General features: G+C 36.9%; 1 pseudogene across 1 annotated transcript; it reads left to right on the top strand.

Moving 5' to 3' along the window:
• Nucleotides 1-888: 888 nt before the first annotated feature.
• Nucleotides 889-21,960, top strand: LOC114296598 (cysteine synthase-like; annotated as a pseudogene). Its single transcript, XR_014361408.1, has 12 exons — nt 889-1,371; nt 5,366-5,426; nt 5,528-5,637; nt 5,896-5,953; nt 6,330-6,593; nt 6,697-6,711; nt 11,569-11,694; nt 11,839-11,890; nt 15,238-15,317; nt 21,138-21,197; nt 21,362-21,460; nt 21,648-21,960. The product of XR_014361408.1 is annotated as a cysteine synthase-like (transcript).
• Nucleotides 21,961-22,098: the final 138 nt, after the last annotated feature.

Raw genomic sequence — 22,098 nt, 5'->3', positions numbered from 1 at the left:
AAATTTGTTTGGTTATGAGTTTTGAAAAAAGTTTTGAGTTGTATTTTGAGTTTTAAGTTGTATTTTGAATTTTTTTGGATTTATTTTTTTTAAATATTTAAAATTTTTCTTAATTTTATTTTTTTAAGGATAAATATTTATTTATTTATTTCAATGTGCACCGTATTTCATACATTTGTGAGTTGTATTTTTTAAAACATTTTAAATAATTTTTTTAAATATTAAAAAAATTAAAAAAATTATTTTTTTATTTTAACTATTTTTTATTTTATTTTATTTTATGAATATATTTTTAAATATTTTAATTTTTTAGTTATGTGTTTAGCTACGATTTCAGTGTGAAGTTTTGAAAGTAGTGTGTAGTTATGAGTTATGTGTTTGGTTATGAGTTTTGAAAATAATTTTTAAATTGAGTTATGAGTTATGTGTTTAGTTATGATTTGAGTGTGAAATTGTATGTTGAGTTTAAAATATTTAAAAAATTAAAATATTTACAAAATAAAATAAAATATTTAAAAAAAATATATATTTAAAATAAAAAATAAAATTTTATTAAACATTTTTAAATATTTTTAAAAAATAAATTCAAAATTTTTTAAAAATACAACTCAAAATTCAAAAACTCAAAATTTAAAATACAATTCAAAACTTTTTTCAAAATTGAAAATTGAAAATTGAAGAACTCTTTTCAAAATTTATAATTGAAAAACTTTCAAAATATTTTTCAAAACACTTTTTAAAATTTATAATCAAATAAATTTTTATTTTTCAAAATTCAACTCATAATTTTATATTTAAATTATAATTTCATTCTGTTTTTTATTTCACCTTTACCCTGCCGCTACTGCAAACATGCAGTTGTGGCTTTGAATACTACATTCTTTTTGTTGTTTAGCTTGTAAAAGTGTATTTCTCTATATTTTCTCAGTGTTGTGCGTAAAAATTTAGAAAAAAATTTGTGGACAATTTAAATAGCAAAACCCACTAACTATTGTTATTGCCTCCTTGTTATCCAGGGCTTTGTTGTTGTGGAAACATACTTTAGGATGTATTTATGCGCTCCAAATCCCGCACTAGATGAAAGTAGATCAGTGCTTCACAGCTGAAATGGACAATCCAGGAATTGGGATATACAAAACAGAGCATCGTCGGAGCTCCCTGGCCAGGGTTGGCCGGAAAACCCTTCCGGCGTGGGAATGAGTGATCGGAGAAGATGAAGAACTCTCTCTAAGTATAGAGAGACAAGGAGAGAAAAAGTAATTAAGTTACAATGATAAGTTCATGTGTCTTCCCTTCAATGTGAAGAGAGTATTGTTCGTGGTTGGCTGAGCGATGACATTTCCTGGGTGAGAGACCCACATATACAAAAAGGTGAATTTTCCGTTTCGATTTTTCTTGCATTTTCTTTCTTGTTTATGTATATATCAATTTGTTGATCTCTTAGATTTTGCTTTGAAAAATCTGCATTGTGTGAAGAGTTGTGTTTGGTACTTGATAAGTTGTTTTGCACTCTGTTTGGCTGCTGAGAAAACAAAAAAAAAGGATATAAATGGGATAAATTGATTTTCAATTATAGTCCAGACTTCGAATCTGAGAAAACAGAACAGGTTGTGTGACTTAGTTGAGTTGCGTCGTGCATTGGAATTTGCTATGATTTATATCGTATTTTTCTGGGATCATTCAGTTTTGTGGGTTTTGGTTCATCCCTTTTAGATCTGTTAGAACTATTAATCTGCACAATTATTCTATATTATCTATATAATCATGTAAACCACACACAGAAGCTTTGTTATGATTTTTGTGTACTTAAATACTTCTAATGGCTATGATCCTCAGATCTTAACTACTTAAAATATTTGTCATAATTAATTTAAATTTTAGTGCTTATTCGCTTAAAACAATCATGACAGTTACTTAAATTTGAAACATTAAGGAATTACAATGTTTTAAAAGAAAAGAAAGGAATATTTATTTGATCAAAGATATTTTAGTTATACAAAAAATTGTGACAAAGCTTCAAAAAGGGAGTTTCTAGTTGCACACAATTCTTTGTGTGAGCTCACATCATTTTTGTTGTTGGGATTTTAAACAAAAATCAATTGTTCGGATACCAACTATTGAACAGAGTTTTTGTTTGGAAGTTGAAATCTGAAAGACAAAATGGTCTGAACTAAGAATTTTTGTGGCCTGCTAATAGAAGCTCCCCCTTGAAAAGCTGTGTGCTTTATATAATTGTATAGATAATAGAATAGATAAGAATTAAATTATTTGAAACATATAGTCTATCATTCTAAACATGTCAATGTTTGCACTTTAGTTTTGAGACCAACTCAATATTCTTGAAATAAAGTCCAGTTTTTTTATTTTTTTTATATTTGGTCATGCGTTTTGTTGTAATCATTTCCTTCTTATCTGTGTAGTCTCGGTTTTTGTCTATTAATGCAATATTTTTTTCTGAAGAATTATCTACTCTATATTTTTAGTCTTAGATTTGTTTACTATATAGTTTTGTCTCTTAGCTAGTCATTGAAAGTTCCTAGCCTATGTTGGTTGCTAAGGAGATTCAGAAGAAAATAACATAATTTTTTGTTTATGTTTTGGTACCTGACAATTAAATACACACATTTGAACTAGATCAAGTATTCGGCTCGGTGTCTATAGCTAAGAAGCAGAGATACAATGATTTAAAAAAAATAGAGACAAAAACACGGCAAGGACACTACAATAAAATATATTTTTCATATATTTTTATTTGTTATGTAGGTTAATATTATATTCACGAACAATCAAAATTAATAAAAACTAACACTAATTCGATATTTTAAAAAATATATTACTTTTAAATTAACACTTATCATTATATATATATTTATTTTATTTTTATGGATGATCTATTAAGTATTCAAATATAAGCAAAAAACAATAAGCATTCAACATCTAACATCCATCAAAAGCATTAAAGAAAAAAGGGAAGAAAATTAGTTGGAGTGTCCCCATAGTGTCCCTCGCGTGTCCCCTGAACACAAATTAATTAAATAAAGGGATATACCATGTGGTGTGTCCCATACATGTCCCCGATGTGTTCTTGTGTCCGACACCTCTACAACACTTGTTGTGAAGTGTTGTGTCGGTGCTTCGTAGGTCTATAGGCCAGAGGCTTTTCTTTTCTTGGTTCGCAAAGAAGGAAACATACTAAGTGTTGGTGTAATTACCACCAAAACAAAATATAGGGAAAAAAAAAATTAGAGCCAGAAAACAATCACCATGAGAAGTCACCAAATTGAACTTGATTTGGTTAACTCAGCCTACATCCACGGATCTTCGTCTTTGCCCACTATATTAAACCATGTGTTTGTACATCATTCACTATTACACAAAGTATATCCAAATAAATTGATTTATTCAAAGTGAATTGAGGCATGGTAATCTCGCTTCCTTTCAATCCCTCTATGGTTGGTAAAACCTTCATAGCCACCCGGTGTAGCAGACCTTGTCATAAGGCTTGTCTAGATTTGGATCCTTTATGGAGATTTCTATCTCCAGATTGTTTGGTGGTTTTCACCAAAGGGCACCACCTCACAAATGAGGTGATCTTTGTGGCTAGAGAGAGGAGCTACGTCCTCGCAAGGAAGACATTTAGTGGAATGATGCCGTTTTCATTTAGAAGCTCACAAATGGAAGACCTCTGTAATAGCAGTGAGGTGGTCCTGGACCATTAGTGCAAAGAATTAATGCTTGGTAAAAGTAATGCCATTAATGGGACGACGGAAGTTAAAGCTACAAATGCGAGGATTTAAAAGCAATGGATGTCCAATATTGGATATGGTGATTGAAAGCCCCATGGATGTGAGACTTTGAGAAATTCTTTGACGTGCTGAAACTCTTGGGGCTCAGGATATTTGTGTCATCCCATTAGCATCCTCTCTTTAGCAAGATGCAAAAATTATCTTGACTAGGCTTCAATCAGAAGAATCCTCAGAGGATTGGCTTGAATATTTCAAGTTTCAAACATCAAGAGATTCACCAGGTGATGCATGTAATGTGCTATTAGTAGTGGTCTCATTTATTGCCACGGTCACGTTCTAAGCAGGTGTGAACCCGCCAACTAGTATCTTAGAAAGAAACAAATACCCATCCAAGTACTTCAAGTGATAGAACTTTGATTGGACTGCCAACGAGCTTTGGTCTTGCTGTTGCCTCTGCAATTTTAGGATCTCATGACATTTGCGATCACATGTTTTGAGTTGATTCCCACGCACACACATTCCCATGCATAACCATAAAACATTGATCAGAGAAAATGGAAATTTGAGAGGAATGGTAAATCTGTGAAGAGCTTCTAGTGCATGAATCAAGCTAATATAGATTTAGATTTGAATATAGAGAGTGATATATATAGAGAGAGAGGGAGAGATAAGAAGAAGAAGAAGAAGAAGAAGAGGGGGATTCTTTGGAGGGAGGGAGTGTGTGATTTGGGTGCACATTTGATTTCATTTGATAATTGAAAAAAAAAAAAAAAAAACATACACACACACACACACACACAGAAGTTTGCTGTTTTGAGCTCCTGACCGAAAACACTTGTGGAATGTGGCTTCTATCCAGCTGCAAGATCACCTCATTCATGAGGTGGCGCCCTTTGGTGAAAACTTCTATACGATCTGGAGAGAGAAATCTTTATAGAGGCTCTAAATCCAGCTTGTCAAACCTAGGATATAACATCTCGACTAGTAGTCGTGTTGGCTCAGACTATCTCTACACATTAGGTAGAGCCCAAAGCACCACCATGGAAACACCCTTACATGTCACATGAAATCTTTCTGTAAAAACACAATACAGAATCTAGAAATAAAAATAGAGCCATATGAGAGACTCCTGTTTTGATCACACACACGGCCTTTTCCTTTGGCTTTGCAATACAATGGGAAACTCCATTGAAGACATTTTTCTCAAAACACTACTTTACACCATGTATCCATTACACATCAGTCAACATTCATTTTCTTTTTCACTTGCTTCAGCACTTATTGAATTAAACACTATTATAACATTTAATATTTACTATTCATCTTTGACTATATAACACTATTTCATTTATTGTTTTGTCAGTTACTTTTTGACTTAATTCCACAATGCTATTACTCATTCTAGTTGGCACTTACATATATTGAAGATACACAATTCAGATTACACAATTCATGGGTGAATACTTAATAAAGTGATGAATGTAGAAAATAATTTTAATAGTGAAATGTATAGTGCATATATTATGCACCAACACTAAGATTTCAAAATATTAGTTCTTCTCTGTAGTTCATTGAACATTATTCTGATTTTTATTTTTGATCTCTTTTACTCTTTTAAGTGGTCTTAGTGATCTGACCAAAATGGCAGAGAAGTGTGCCATTGCAAAAGATATTACTGAAGTAAGCTGCATTCATCCTGAATTTATTTATTTATTTTTTTTGGAGCCTAAGATTAAAGGACGCTGTTTATCATACTCATCTTGTTGTTTTGACATGTACAGTTGATAGGTAAAACACCATTGGTGTTTCTCAACAATAGCGCCGATGGTTGTGTTGCTCGTATTGCTGCCAAACTAGAGATGATGGAACCCTGCTCTAGCGTCAAAGACAGGTAGCTAGATATTTTTGTTCTTTTTTTTTAGTAATCTCAGGGTTGGTTTGGGGTGTCCTAAAAAAGTATACTTTTTTGTCTTTTTATGAAAAGATGTGCAGAAAAGTAGAGAGGTGATGTGATGAAAAAAAGATAAAAAGATAAAAAGATGGATTATATAGTGTACCCCAAACCAATCTCCATCGTAATTTTAGAATTATATGTATTATAGGACTTTGCTTATAGATTTTGATATGCTAAATCATGCCTGGCATGCAGGATTGGGTACAATATGATACAAGATGCAGAGGAGAAAGGCGTCATCAGGCCTGGTGAGGTTAGTCCAAATGTATCATCTTTTATCATATAGATATGTATTTGAATGTGATTTTATATTTTTGACCTCAAATGTTTTCTATGAAAATACAGGATTACTCTTCCTCTATTATGTATGTTCACTTCTTTCCATCTTAGTACCAATGTGGCTATCATTGCTATTTCACAAAACCATGGTTTCGAAAATGGGAAGCTCATTTGTTTAATCGCATATAGGAATGTGCCTTTATATGAACTGTATTAAGTTGCTACAGATGAAGGGAATTATTAATTTATTGCAAACATGTTTGTACACTTTGCTTGTTCCTTCTACAATGTTCATGGGAGCTTGACAAACTTTCCTTTGTTATTGTCTGCCCAAATGATGATTGCTGAAGAGTGTCTTCATTGAGCCTACCAGTGGTAAAACTAGTATTGGCTTGGCTTTTATGGCGGTAGCTAAGGGTTATAAACAAATCATTACCATGCCTGCTTCTATGAGTCTGGAAAGGAGAATTATTCTCTGAGCTTTTGGAGCTGAGTTGGTTCTTACAGATCCTGCTAGGGGCATGAAAGGGGCTGTTCAAAAGGTGGAAGAAATAAAGGAAAAGACCCCCAATTCCTACATTCTTCAGCAATTTGAAAACCCTGCCAACCCAAAGGTATTATGGCACCAGTACTTTTGAGTTTCTATATTATCACTTATCAGCATATGTTGGTAGCTGATTGGATAGATTAATTATTTGATCGATATCATTTGTTTAGGTCCATTATGAGATTGTTAGAATAGGAAATAATATTGCATATATTTTATTCTTATTTGATTTTATTTTTCCTTGATTGGTGTAATGAGCAGGCCCATAATTTATGCCTGATGGCACTCCTGTAATTACGCTTTATTACCAATATAAAAGGGGATGAGGTCTCATTCATTCCCCAACTCTTTCCCTTCTCTAAAATCTTGATGGTATTAAAGTCACCTGTACCCTAGCAACCCTAATCCAACCATACCCAGCCATAACCTAATCCTTCCATACCCTCTCACGCCGACATTCAATACCAGCCCTACCCAGCCCTCTGAAACCCCTTGCCCAGGCCCTCGGCACTCCAGAACAATCCTCCTAGGCGCCCCGACAGCCTATTAGGGTTAGTCGGCAATCTTCTCTATTCAATGGTCAGAACTATTTAGCGTGGTCGCAGAGTTTGACTATTTTTTTGAAGAGCATAGGGAAGATGGGGTATGTTGAGGGCAGAATACAGGCACCTAGCACTATGGACCCTAGTTATGATCAGTGGAAAATCACCAATTCTCTTATCATGGGTTGGTTGATCCACTCTATGGTCCTTGAGACTAGAGAGGGCTATTTGGCTATGGACACTGCAGAGGATATCCGGGAGGTTGTAGCTACCACTTACTCCCGCAAAGGGAACTTCTCATAAAATTTTGAGTTACGTTGCTCCATTGAAAGGTCGGTACAGGGTGAGATGACTGTTCTCCAGTATTTTACCTTCCTTAGCAATGGGTGGAAGCGACTTGATCATCTTCAGGATTATAAACCTGTCTACCCCATGGATTCTGCTGGTTACCGGAAGTTTGTAGAACAGGTGCGAGTCTTCAAGTTCTTAGAAGCCCTGAGTGTGGAGTATGATCCAGTTCGGAGTAGAGTACTTGGTATGGATATGCTTCATTCTCTCCAGGAAGCCTTTGCTTATGTGCAGAATGAGGAGAATCGCCGTTCCGCGATGCTTGCTTCTCCCACTACTGATCATTCTACCTTGGTTTTTGCACCCCCTGAGATGAAGAGCGTATGACTTGTGGTTCTCATCCTTTCTCTGAGAAGGATACTCTTTTTTGTGACTACTGCAGTAGACCTTGACACAAACGTGAGACTTGCTGGAAGCTGCATGAGACTCCATCCGGTGGCTGAGGAGATCGTCTTGGTTCTCGAGGGGGTAGGTCGAGCCAGTCTAGAGGCCGAGGTACCAATGCTCGGGCACATCTTTCTAAAACGGTTGAGCACCATTTTCAGCTCCTGTTGTCTCACCGACTGCTGATGTTTCTGGGTTGTCTGCGTCAGAGTTTGAGATTGCTTTTCGCCACTTGTTAGACCGTCGAGCCTCTATTACTGTCTTCGGTGCATCATCTTCGTCCTTTGCCAACTCACGTAACTTGGCTTCCTTTACAAGTGCATTGCTATCTCATAAGACTGTTCTTTGGATTATTGATTCGGGTGCTTCCGATCATATGTCTGGTTCCTCTAATTTGTTCTCAGAGTATACAGCCTCCTCAGGTCAGGAAAAAGTGCGTATTGCTAACAGTACTATTTCATCTGTGTTAGGGAAATGTTTAATTCATGCCACCTCTTCCCTTCCTTTATCCTCTGTATTCCATGTTCTCACTTTTAGTGTTAATCTTTTATTTTTGAGTCGTATTACTCGTGATTTGAATTGTAGCGTGACATTTTTTTCTTGATCATTGTCTTTTTTAGGACCTTATCACGAGAAAGAGGATTGGTAGTGGTAGAGAGGACCATGGTCTCAACATTCTGGATCAGACTGACAAGCTGGCTCATTCATCTATTTAGTTATCATTCACCAAGGAAGACCTTTGGCAGTGGCATCGTCGCTCAAGACATCCCTCATTTTTACTACTTAAGTATCTTTTTCTTCTGTTTTTGAGAAAAATATCGTGTCAGATTTTTAGTGAGTCATGTCAACGTGGAAAACAACACAGCTTCTTTTGCTTCTTCTGCTCCTATTAATAATAGTTCAGTTCCATTTTCTTTGATTCATTCTGATGTATGGGGTCCCTCACATTTTGTGTTATTAAAGGGTAAAAAAATGGTTTGTTACTTTCATAGATGACTGTTCTAGGGCCACTTAGGCACATCTGATGAAAGACAAGAGTGAGTTGTTTTCTGTGTTTCAAAACTTTCACAGAATGATTTGCACTCAGTTTGGGGCGGTTGTAAAAATTCTATATTCTGATGATGTGGGGGAATATATTGACTTTGGTCTTACTAGTTATTTTGCTACTCATGGTATTATTCACCAAACTTCATGCACTAATACCCCTCAACAAAATGGTGTTGCAGAATGAAAAAATTGCCATCTCATTGATGTGGTCCGTTGTCTATCCATTGAAATGCGTGTCCCTTGCTCATATTGGGGGGAAAACGGTTCGCACTGTAGCTTATTTGATTAATTGTCTTTCCACTCAAGTCCTTCAAAAACAAATACCTCTTTCGGTTTTGTTTGGATCCACCTCTTTTGGGTTCTACATTCCCCCCTAAGTCTTTTGGATTTGTTTATTTTGTCCGTAATCATTCACTCACGCGCGGTAAATTGGATTTTAGGTCTTTTAAGTGTGTTTTCCTGAGTTAATCTGCCACCCGAAAGGGCTATAAGTGTTATTATCGTCCACCTTGCAAATGGTTTGTCTCCATGGATGTCACTTTCTTTGAGTCTCAGTCTTACTTTTAGACCTCCCCAGTGTCATAGTCATCCCTTCAAGGGAAGCCTTGGTGTGAAGAGATTCCTGTTCCACTACCACCAGTGGTTGAAAAGATAGAGGATGTTGAGCTAGCAATTGTTGTGGAAAAGGAAGTAGGAAAAGTTTATGCCAGGGGCAAAGATAGACAGAAAGTTACCTGGATGCAAGAGACTACTTTTAATCCTCTATTACCAACTCCGGATGAGTGTCCAGAGTCATTTCCCTCTCCTGAGAGTCTAGGTAATTCTGATCTTGATGTTACTATTCCTGAGTTTTCAGATCTTGATGTTCCTATTGCTAATAGGAAGGGGGTTAGGTCATGTACTTAGCATCCTATTTCTAATCATGTCTCATATTCTAATATGTCTCCCTCATATAAAGCCTTTCTTTTTAAGATTTTGTCTGTAAGTTTGCCTAACAATTTCTAGGATGCTCTCTCTATTCCTGAGTGGAAACATGCCATGATGGAGGAAATGAGAGCTCTTAGCAAGAATGACACTTGGGAGTTAGTGGAGTTACCTAGTTGCGAAAATCTAGTTGGTTGTAAGTGGGTGTATACTGTAAAACACAAAGCAGATGGTTCCATAGAATGGTACAAAGCAAGACTGGTTGCTAAGGTTTCACTCAGACTTATGGGGTAGATTATCAAGATACATTTGCATCAGTTGCTAAGATGAACTCTATGAAAATACTGCTCTCCTTTGCAGCAAATTTGGATTGGCCACTTCATCAGTTTGATGTAAAGAATGCCTTCCTTAATGGAGATTTAGAAGAAGTCTATATGGATATTTCTCCTAGGTTCAAAGATGCTAGGTTCAAGGGTAAAGTGTGCAGGCTCCGGAAGTCACTTTATAGACTAAAGCAATCTCTTAGAATTTGATTTGAAAGGTTTGCTCAAGCTATGTTGAAATATGGGTTCAAGCAGAGTTAGGCTGATCATACCTTATTTGTCAAACACTCATCACTTGGTAACACTACAGCCTTAATTGTTTATGTTGATGATATTGTTCTGACAGGGGATGATGTTGAAGAAATTCTGAGGTTGAAGGAGTACCTTGCCAAGGAGTCTGAAATCAATGACTTGGGCACTTTGAAGTAGTTTCTGGGTATTGAAGTAGCTAGGTTCAAGGATGGTATCTTCATATGCCAGAGGAACTATGTACTTGACTTGCTAAAGGAGACTGAGATGCTTAGAAGTAGATCATGTGACACACCTCTAGAATCGGGTCAGAAGCTAAGTGAGGATCAAGGGGGAGAGCTAATGGACAGGGGGAGATACCAGAGATTAGTAGGGAAGCTTATATACTTATCCCACTTGCGCCCAGACATTGCTATTGCAGTACATATAATTAGCCAGTTTATGCATGCTCCTAAAACTACTTACTTAGAGGCAGTTATGAGGATTTTGAGATACCTGAAATCTTCTCCTGGAAAGGGTCTCTATTTCTCAAAACATGGTCGTCTTAGTGTGGAGGCTTTTATTGATGCAGATTGGGTTGGATCAGTCACCGATAGACGATCAACTTTTGGGTATCGCACATTTGTTGGAGGTAATCTGGTCACTTGGCGTAGTAAGAAACAAAATGTGGTTACTAGATCTAGTGCCGAGGCAGAATTCAGGGCTATGGCTCAGGGTGTATGCGAGTTGTTGTGGATTAGATTATTGTTGAGAGACTTGGGGATTCATCAAACTAATTCCATGAGGCTGTACTGTGATAGCAAGGCGGCTATCAACATAGCTCATAATCTGGTTCAGCATGATAGAACCAAGCATGTGGAGATTGATAGGCACTTCATCAAGGAAAAACTCACTAGTGGCATCATATGCACTCCATTTGTGAAGATTGGTGATCAACTGGCGGATGTTCTTACCAAAGGAATAGGGAATAAACCATTTCATGACATTCTCATCAAGCTGGGCATGAGAAATATTTTCGCACTAGCTTGAGAGGGAGTGTTAGAATAGAAAATAATATTGCATATATTTTATTCTTATTTGATTTTATTTTCCCTTGATTGATGTAATGAGCTGGCCCATAATTTATGCGTAATAGCACTCTTGTAATTACGCATTATTATCAATATAAAAGGGGATGAGGTCTCACTCATTCCCTAACTCTTTTTCTTCTCTAAAATCTTCAGAGACCACTGGACTAGAGATTTGGAAAGGCTCGGGTGGGAAAGTTGATGCCTTTGTTTCTGGGATAGGCACAAGTGGTACAATTACAAGTGTTGGGAGGTACCTTAAAGAGCAAAACCCTGAGATTAAGGTTAATCTTTTTCATTCTCTTATTTTATTGGAAAAGTAAAGTTTATTGGAAAAGTAAAGTTTAATGAACTCCTCTCTCTCTCTCTCGTCAATCTGTGTTCTTTTTCTTGTATTGCTGCTGGTGCCCTTCTTTATTCATATACAGCTATATGGTGTAGAACCAGTTGAAAACGCAGTTTTAAAAGGAGGAAAACCTGGTGAGTTGTGCTTTCCAACATGTCTCCCCATTTTCTATCCTGGTTTGGTGTCAACAACATTCTTGTATTTCTGGTGCATTCTTTCTTCTTTTAGATATTTTGTTGGCTTTGACAAGTTGGAATATATGATTTGGAATGAACTTGTGTTTGGCAATCATCATTAGGCATGGTTATTACATGTGATTTTGGGAAACAGGCTACGATTTTGGACATGATAATTTCTAACATCTGGGCACGTAGACACAACTGTGTATTTGGTTGTGGATTTACTATGATGAACTTATTTGTTTGTGACTTTGTTTCTGTACACAGAAGAATGATGGAAAACAAAGTTATTACTATGTAACAGGATTGACAAATTGATGAGGCAACGAAGACCTGGTGTACTCTGCTGCTCTGCTAGATAGGTGGACTAGTTCACCTAAGCAGTCTAATTGTTTCAGCAGAGTGTACTTGTCTGTTGGGGGCTTTTCCCCCGCTTCTATTGCGGGGGTTTTGGGTGATTAAACTGTTTTTAGAAGTAGTCCTATGATATGCTATGGAATATGTCAATGCAAACATTAGTAATGTTGAATAATGTTTAAAGCTTCATCATAATATACATTTTAAATTAGAAGCATTCACCTAATTAGGTGTGAACCTTAAACTTCGACATTTGACCGACTCAAATTTGAAGAATTAGAATAATCAGATGTACAACTTACAATGTAATATCAAGGGAACGAACTTGGAAGTACATTTATAATCAGATGTACAATTATCAAGGGAACGAACTTGGAAGTACAACTTACAATGTAATATATATATATATATATATATTTTTTTTTCTTTTTGCTTAAAATGATTTATCGTTGTTTATATGTTTTGAGGTTTTTTCATTGGCTAGTGTAGGTTGGTTCCCATAGATCAAGGGCTTAGCAATTATTGATTGACCAAACTTTCATGATTCTTCTGTGATGATCATAGTAAATTGACCAATTAATTGAAAAAAAAGAGTGAATAGATATCAAACTACTTCAAATGGCTTGTCTTACAAACAAATGCCATTTTTCATTACTTGAGAGAGTGATAAGCAGTGGTTATTTTGTGTATGAATTTTGTTCGTGCTTCTATATATAATGAAGACTTTCAATACTTGTGTTGAGGATCATTACTGCTTCAAAAATAAAGTTATCCTTTTTTAAAGTTCAAGTTGCCTAATGATTCGCTTTGTGTGGCAGATGACAAAGCATGCTTGGTGTAGCTTGTTCAGTACTGATAGTAACCTTGTGACAAAATCTTTAGGCTCTCTTGTTAAATACTAAACTTATGACACGTTCCTTAGGCTTGACCTAGTTTCAGATTGTCTGTTGCATCTCAACATGTCTAAAATGTATCTAATGACCAGTGATGTCAATGATATGTAAACTATAAAATGTTTGTCTGTTATTTTCTAGCACGATAAGATTTTCACAATTTTCTTTTTCTAAATGTTTAACAGCACTTTTGATGCTATCAAGCTTTATTGGCTTTTTTCATTAGCAAACTCTAATAAATTTTCATGCCAAAATTTCTCTCTCTCTCTCTCTCTCTCTCTCTCTCTCTCTCTCTCTCTCTCACACACACACACACACACACACACACACACACACACACACACACAGATACTCCTTCCGTGAAGGGGAGGCTTTAGTGCTGATCTTTGAATGTAGAAAAGGGACTAATTTTCTATTTTTAATATTGTTGGGAATGTTTTGTATGTTAGACTTGTATCAAAACCATCAATCAACATGCTTTGTAACTAGCCATTGGTCGATGTCATGTGAATATCCTATGACCATTTTTTATACAAAAAATTGTGTGCCGAGTGTCACGAATGACCTGGTATGAATATTTTTCTTTAACATGTTCTATAAAAGATTGAATTTTCTCATTTGTTGGATAAAAGCAAAGATTGGCTGCCAATCATTCTAGTCTTCTAATGTTGATTTTCTTGTATGTAAGTGTAGTGCTTTATCAAAAGGCTGGGGCTAGATCTATTCCTAGTCCACCCCTCCGTACACCTTGGATTAATCAAGCAGCACATCTTTCCTTGGGCAAACTTCACTTTACCCTCCCTGTGGTTTGGGCCATGTACTGTTTCCCCCTAACATTTGGAAATGACGACATAACTACCTTGTCGTTTGTAGATTGAATTGCACCATTAGGCCAGTTAACGATTTAATGAAAAATACTAAAATATCTCTATATTTTCGTCATTTGTTTGGAAGGCAAAGTGCACTTTAACCCCCTATGCTTTATTCCATATGCGGTTTACTCCCGTAACATTTGAAAATGACCGCATAACCCCCTTGTGGTTTGTGGACTGAAGTGCACCATTAGGCCCGTTGATGATTTAATGAAAAAGACTAAAATACTCCTATATTTTCGTCATTTGTTTAGAAGGCAAAGTGCACTTTAACCCCTATGCTTTATTCTATGTGTGATTTACGCCCTTGAAATTTGAAAATGAGCATATAATCCCTTTATGTCTACCAAGTTGGATGGAATGTTTAACAGTACACTTTAGTTCACAAACCACGTGTGGGTTATGTAATTATTTCCAAATGTTAGGGGGGTAAACTGCACATGGCCCAAACCACGGGGTAAAGTGAAGTTTGCCCTTTCCTTTATATTGCTCTCTACATGCTACACCTGCATGTTTTTAAACACAAGTTCTTAAGAATTGTGCTTGCAACAATGATACAAACAATGCCTAAAAGAGTTTCGGCTATGAGAATATTTATGCCAAAAGCAGCAGAGTCGGAGATTTCAGAGAATTTGCTTCCTTATTATGGTTTATATTTGGATGGATTTAATGTACAATATGTGATGTCATTTTGCCAATATACTGTTTGTGGTTGTTAACAGGGACTAAGAAAACCTTAAACATGGGTTTTCTTGCATGCAATTTGATATGCATTGTTGAAAATTCAATGTGGATATTACTGTCTCATATTCTTGTGCTTGGTTATGAGTTTGGAAATATTGTTGAGTAAAATTTTACAGCATGAAAAAGAAAATCCATACTTCGTTGATGACATCAAATTCACTGTTGATATATCCATATTCACTTTAATAATTTGAGCTGCAATTTTATTTTATTTTTTATTTTTTGTTGACATCAACATTTGAAACCATGTATGAGAAAATCTAACCAACTTATTGCATGTGCAATAGCCATTTATCTACTTTTCTGGTGGCCATCATGGCATTACCTAATACTTAGAATTTCTATAATTGCAAATTTTTGTTAATCTTTTAGCTTTCAAGAAGAGCAATATCTTTTTTTAATTGAACCTGACATATTACATGTTGTAATGTTTTAGGCCCTCATAAAATTCAAGGAATTGGTGCTGGTTTCATCCCTGGGGTAATGGATGTCGCTTTAGTTGATGAAATTATTCAAGTAAGCCTCAAAATCTTTCTAACAAGGCAGTCTCATTCATTCAGTAAACATGTGGATGAATCTAATCATGCATTACGCTTTGTGTATCATGAAGAAAAGTAAAGCAAAAAAATAAAGAAAGAAATGATAAAGATGAAGAGGATTGATTGGTGGTTATGTGCTTCATTTTATCTGCAGCTTGGCATTTATATAGTCCTCAAAGTGTATAAACCATCACAAATCAGGTTGTCAGGGTAATCCTGTGAGAATATTGCCTATATTCGGTTTCTCCTTTTTACTTTTAGGCTTAGGAATTAGAGTTCTATATAAGTTCTATATAAGTGATGTATTCTTTTAGGCTTAGGAATTAGAGTTCTATTTAAGTGATGTATTCTTTGTTTTATTGATTCAGTCTAATATACAATTTCATTCAGAAAACTTACATGGTATCAGAGCCTGGTTCGAAACCCTAGTAGCCATTGTTGAAGCTTTTCTTTTTCGTTGAACTCTCTAGTTCAACCTTGTGAATACGTGCAACCCATGTTATTTGAGATTGGGTTCGGTTCATCTGGTCTTGGTTCGAGTCGACCCATTTGGTTCGTCTGGTCTCTGTTCAAGTCGATCGTGGTTGATCTCCCCTCTTACCAGACTCGCGATCATGGTTTGCTCTTGTTCCTCTCGATCGATTGACTCCATCAGGTTCAGTCTCTCACGATTTGGCTTCGCAAGGTGGTTCTCTATGTCGCGAAGGTCTCTCTCTTTCTCTTGCGGCCTTTGTCTGAGTCTGGCTTCTTCTTCTTGACTTCTCTCTTTGCTACTGGTTTTGGGTATTTACACTTGAAGCCCTAATTGTTTTATTTATACTTTGACCCATAACATTCTATAAACTTTGTTTTATTACAATGTCGGACACTAAAATCCAAGCCATCAAATGCAAACTCACCGGTGGCAATTATGCCTATCGAGTCAGTATTATGAAGAATTTTCTTCTCAGTCAGAAAAAATAGGGCTATGTTTCTGGTTCTGTTCCTCGTCTATCGGACCCGAAGGCAAAAGGATATCTGACTTTCTGTGATACTTGCGCCCAAGTTCTGACTTGGTTTCATAATTCTGTGGATGACCGTATTGGAATGATGTTTTCTAAGTACAATACTGCCAAGGAGGGTGGGATAATTTACTAGGTGTTTATCAGCAATCCAACTTTGCCAAGCGGTATGAGTTGGAAACAGCTATGCAGAGTGCTCGTTAGTGAGATCAGACTATTTAGGACTTCTATATTGAGATGACAGGTCTTTGGGATCAATTAGATCTAATGGAATCACTTAGTCTCAAGATACTAGACGCTTATATTGAGTTTCGGGAGCAGGGTCATTTAGTGCAGTTCTTAACGGCTCTCTTCCCTCAGTATGAGGCTATCGAGATGACATCCTTCACCGGTCTCTTCTTCCCTCTATGGATGCTATTGTTTGTGAGTTCCTCTCCGAGGAAACCCGTCTTAAGACGACCAATCAGACTCTGCTTCCCTCTGTCTTCTTAGCTCCTGCTAAGCCTCCTTTATTATCGACTCCACCACCTCATTCACTTCAGGCCACTGCGAAACCCAAGAAAGGATCATTAGGTCCAGATGAGTGTGCTTTCTGCCATCAGAGGGGTCATTGGAAGAACAACTATCATAAGAAGGGACGTCAACCTGCTCCGTCTTCTCAGAAACAGTTCCGCGGTCCTACTCCTGGTACTTTCCGACCTTCTACCACTTATACTACATCTGCTCCGGCTCCCGATCTTGACTTGGCTTCCTTGAGTGCTCAGATTGCACAACTTCAGTATATCCTGTCCACCTCTTAGCCATACCCATCTGCCTCCGCTCTTACCTCTCTTCATTTAGGTTTGCTTGGATCCTCTTCAGGTATCCCTTCTTTTGTCTGGCTTTTTGATTCTGGTACCTCTCATCAGATGACTCTTCACATTTCCTTACTTCAAAACTGTATTCCCCCATCCATTCCTATTACTATTAATACTGCTAATGGGTTTGGTATGTCTATTCTATCTATTGGGTCTGTCTTACCCTCTGCCATGTCTACTGTTACTATTCCTTTTGTTCTTTATGTCCCTCAACTATCTGTTAGTTTATTATCTATCAGTCAATTTGATGCTTCTGGTTTTGATGTTATCTTTTCCTCTTCTGTCTATTGTGTGCAGGATCGGGTGTCCAAGAAGCAGATTGGGACTGGCCGTAGAGTTGGAGATCTCTATGTGGTGGAGCTTGCATCTCCCTTCATTCACCTCTCCAGCTGCACTTTGTTCGTTTTAGTTAGATTCTCAGTTGAGTCAGTTTTACTTATGGCATTTTCGCCTCGGTCATTTGTTTGTTGATCGCTTACGGTCTTTACCTCAGTCAGGGTTGTTGGGTAAAGTTTCTCCTAGTCAAATTGATGAATATCGGGGGTGTAAACTTGCCAAAACGTCAGCTTTACCATTTAATAAAAGTACGTCTATTTCTGTTTCTCCATTTTCTCTTGTGCATACTGATGTCTGGGGACCTTCTCTAGTTCTTACTAAAGGGGGTTCTGCATACTATGTGTCTTTTGTTGATGATTGCACCCACTATATTTAGGTTTATCTTATGACTCATAAATTTGATTTCTACCAAATATATTGTAACTTTCAGTCTATGATCACTACACAGTTTGGGTCTACCATTAAATTGTTACGGTCTGACTTAGGTGGGGAGTATTTTAAAACTGAGTTCTGTGAGTATCTGGTTAATTTAGGTACTATTCACCAAACTTCCTGTACTGACACACCTGCCCAAAATAGTCGTGTTGAGTGTAAACACCGTCATCTCCTTGAGACAGCTAGATCTCTCCTTTCTGCCTGTGTTCCGGCTCCCTTTTGGGGGGAGGCCATTCTTACAGCTGTTTTTCTTCTCAATTGTATGCCTACCCCCTACTCTTTGGTCGTTCTCCTTATGAGGCTTTATTTTCCCAACTCCCCAATTACTCTCCTTCGTGTTTTTGGGTTTGCATGTTTTGTCCTTCTTCCGGAAAGATAGGACAAAACTTAGTGCCCGGTGTGTCTTTTTGGGATACAGTCTTACTCAGAAAGGCTATCGCTGTTACGATCCTATTTCCCGCCACCTTTATGTCTCTCCCTATGTTGCCTTCCTAGAGTGTCTAGCTTACTTTCAACTTCCTCCTCTCATTGTTCCGGTTTCTAAAGAACATTTGGTTCACATTGATCCATTTCCTTCTGAGGTCCCCCTTGATGAGTACATCTCTATTGTTCCTCATGAACTTGTTCCTTCTTCTCTTTCTACTACACCTTCTGCTGAGTCCCTCTCCACTGTACCCCATGAGTCTGTTCCATCCTCTTCACCTTCTCTCTCACCTACTCAATTCTCCTCTTCTGTTGTTAGTCTATTCTTGTTGCAAGGCTTTCCTTTCACCAGTTGTCTCTGCCTTTGCTGCTGATTCTCCTGCTTCTGACGACCTTAATTTGGCTGATCATAAGTATCCCCTTCGTGTCTGTAAACAGGTAGTCAAACTTGGTTTTGTTAAAATCTATTTTTCTCCTTCATATTGTACGTTTTTTTTTTTTCTGCTATTCACTCTTTTTCAGAACCTCAGTCTTACAAGGAGGCCTATTAGGATCTTAATTGGATTCAAGCTATGAAGGATGAGTTTCCTGCATTATAAAAGACTAGTACTTGGGATTGGTTCCTCTGCTTGTTGGCAAGAATCTGATTGGTTGTAGATGGGTCTATAAAGTCGAGACTCATTATGATGGTTCTCTTGAGCACTATAAAGCTCGCCTAGTTGCCAAAAGTTTCTCACAAGAATATGGTATTGATTATGAGGAGACTTTTGCTCCTGTTGCCAAGATGACTATTGTCCGTGCTTTGATCTCTGTTGCTGCTGTTCGTCATTGGCCTTTTTATCAGATGAATGTTAAGAATGTTTTTCTTAATGGCCATCTCACTGAGGAGGTTTACATGCGTCCTCCCCCTGGCCTTCACCATTCCTCAGGTCAGTTTTGTCGTCTTTGGCGTGCTCTGTATGGTTTGAAGCAATCTCCTCGTGCTTGGTATGATCGCTTTCAGACTGCTGTTACTGAGCTTGGGTTTCATCCTTGTGCCCATGACGTTGCATTGTTTTTCTTCCACACCTCTGCTGGTTTTGTTGCCTTATTATTATATGTGGATCATATGATCACCACTGGCTCAGACTCTTCTGCTATCTCTGAGGTCAAGCAGCATCTCTTCCGCACTTTCGAAATGAAGGATCTGGGACTATTGTGATATTTTCTTGGTATTGAGATGGCTTCTTCTCCCAAGGGCTACTTTTTGTCCTAGGCCAAGTATGCCAACGCAGTTATTCATCGTGCCGGTCTTACTAACACTAAGCTTTCTGAAACCCCCATTGAGCTTAATGCGAAGCTCAACACTACTGATGGTGTTCCTCTGGACGATCCTACGTTATATCGTGAGTTTGTGGGTTGCTTAGTTTATCTGATAGTTACTCATCCTGATCTTGCTTATGTTGTCCATGTGATTAGTCAGTTTGTTTCTGCTCCTCGTTCTACACATTGGGCTGCTTTGATTCGGATTCTTCGCTATCTTCGCAGTACTATCTTTCAGGGTTTGCTATTATTTTCTACTTCTTCCTTAGACTTGGTGGCCTATGCTGATGTTGATTGGGTTGGTGATGTTAATGATCGCAAATCCACTTCTGGTTTCTGTATGTTTCTTGGCGATTCCCTGATTTCTTGGAAAAGCAAGAAACAAACTGTTGTTGCCCGTTCTACTCCCGAAGCTGAGTATCGTGCTATGGCTCATTCTATTGTTGAAATTGTCTAGCTTCGTAGTCTTTTATCTGATTTGGGCGTCCCTCAGTCTTCTCCGACCTCTCTCTATTGTGACAACCGCAATGTTATTCAGATTGCTCATAATACTCTCTTCCATGAACGGACAAAGCACATTGAGATTAATTGTCATTTCGTCCGTTAGCATCTGCAGTCTGGCTCTATCTCACTTTATTTTGTCTCTTCGACTCTGCAACTTGCTGACTTTTTCACCGAGACTCACATCACTGCTCGGTTTCTGTTTCTTCTTGACAAACTCTCAGTGTTTTCTGCTAACACAGCTTGAGTTTGAGTGAGGGTGTAAGAATATTCCCTATATTCGGTTTCTCCTTTTTCCTTTTAGGCTTAGGAATTAGAGTTCTATATGAGTTCTATAAAAGTGATGTATACTTTCAGGCTTAGGAATTAGAGTTCTATATAAGTGATGTATTCTTTGTTTTATTGATTCAGTCTAATATATAGTTTCATTCAAAAAACTTACAAACCCTGTTAAAGTTCAGCTGGCATAGGGAATAAATAGCCTAAAACAAGTTGTAGGATTCTTGAAATAGGTTTATTCATCAAAAAAAAAAAAAGATTCTTGAAATTGGGTAAGCGAAATACTCCTGGTTTGTTCAGTCAAAGTGCATGGAACAAAGGTGAATTCATAACTTATCCCGTGTATGTTAGGATTTCTTGTGACCGTTGACTAGGGTGAGTGAGATGTCCAAGACCTGTTATCAAATAAAACAGTTTACATTGTACATTAGAACAGATTAAAAAAAAAAAAAATTCTACCTTTTGACATGTGCTATGATTTGCTAAAGTAGTTATTTTTCCAGTGCAATAGTGATAATAACACGTGTTTTAATGGAGCATGTTTACTTGTATGAGAAAGCTTATGTAATTGTTATTACTCTTCCATCATTTATTGCTGCTTTTCATATTCAAAGGCCAATCTCTGATAATTATTGCTGAGTTATTTATGTTTGAACTTTGCAGATATCAAGTGAGGAAGCTATTGAAACTGCCTAGCTTCTTGCATTGAAAGAAGGTTTGCTGGTAAGAACATAATTTTTCATATTATTCAACTGTGGGTCTTACAGGCATTTTTATATCGCTTTCCTCTGTAAAAATTACTGAACTCTTAAGTTCATGTCTTAGGTTTTTTTTTATATATTTTTAGTTCACAAGTTTGATGGTGCTTATGGTAACATGTATTGTAGGTAGGAATATCATCTGATGCTGCTGCGGCTGCAGCTGCGGCTGCAGCTGCTGCAATTAAGATAGCTAAGAGGCCAGAAAATGCTGGAAAACTCTTTGTTGTAAGTTTGATTTTCTGCATACAAGTTCACTTTGCTATTTTGTTCCGTCATTTGTGTATATTTTGTTCTTAATTGGGCAAATTTTAATGTACTAGAAGACATTGCATAGTAATTTGGCTGAACACAACATTGGACAAATCTCAGAATTTTAACCACCTACAAATATTCTATTGTTTGTTTTTGACAGGTGGTGTTCCCCAGCTTTGGAGAGCATTATCTGTCATCTGTGCTGTTTGACTCCTGGAAGCGTGAGGCAGAGAATATGACTTTTGAGCCCTGAGATTTTTCCTAGCTTCAGAAAGGTGATAATATGTCAAGTTTGTAAGGTTGCAATGCAGTTTTGATCTGGGCGCTTTTGCTTTGGTTCTTCATGCTTTTTAAATAAATATTGTGAATATTACTAGTTTAGCTGATGTTTGTGTCTGCAAGAGGGCATGTTGGCTGGATTTTGGTCTCACCTCTATAATTTAAAATAAAACAAAAGTTTGATGCTTAGAATATGCTCAGAATAACCTTTTTTCCCTAATATATTTAGTTAGTAAGAAATGATAGTTGAATTGCTAGTATATTATTATTTGCTTGGGCATAAAGTATATTGAAATGGTCAATGCTATTTTGATAAAAGGAAATTTAGCTTG

This window comes from Camellia sinensis, chromosome 2 (assembly GCF_055761805.1).
Source record: "Camellia sinensis isolate YWXY chromosome 2, ASM5576180v1, whole genome shotgun sequence".
Classification (NCBI taxonomy): domain Eukaryota; kingdom Viridiplantae; phylum Streptophyta; class Magnoliopsida; order Ericales; family Theaceae; genus Camellia; species Camellia sinensis.
Note: the sequence above shows the minus strand (reverse complement) of the source record. Positions and strands in the feature narration are given on the sequence as shown.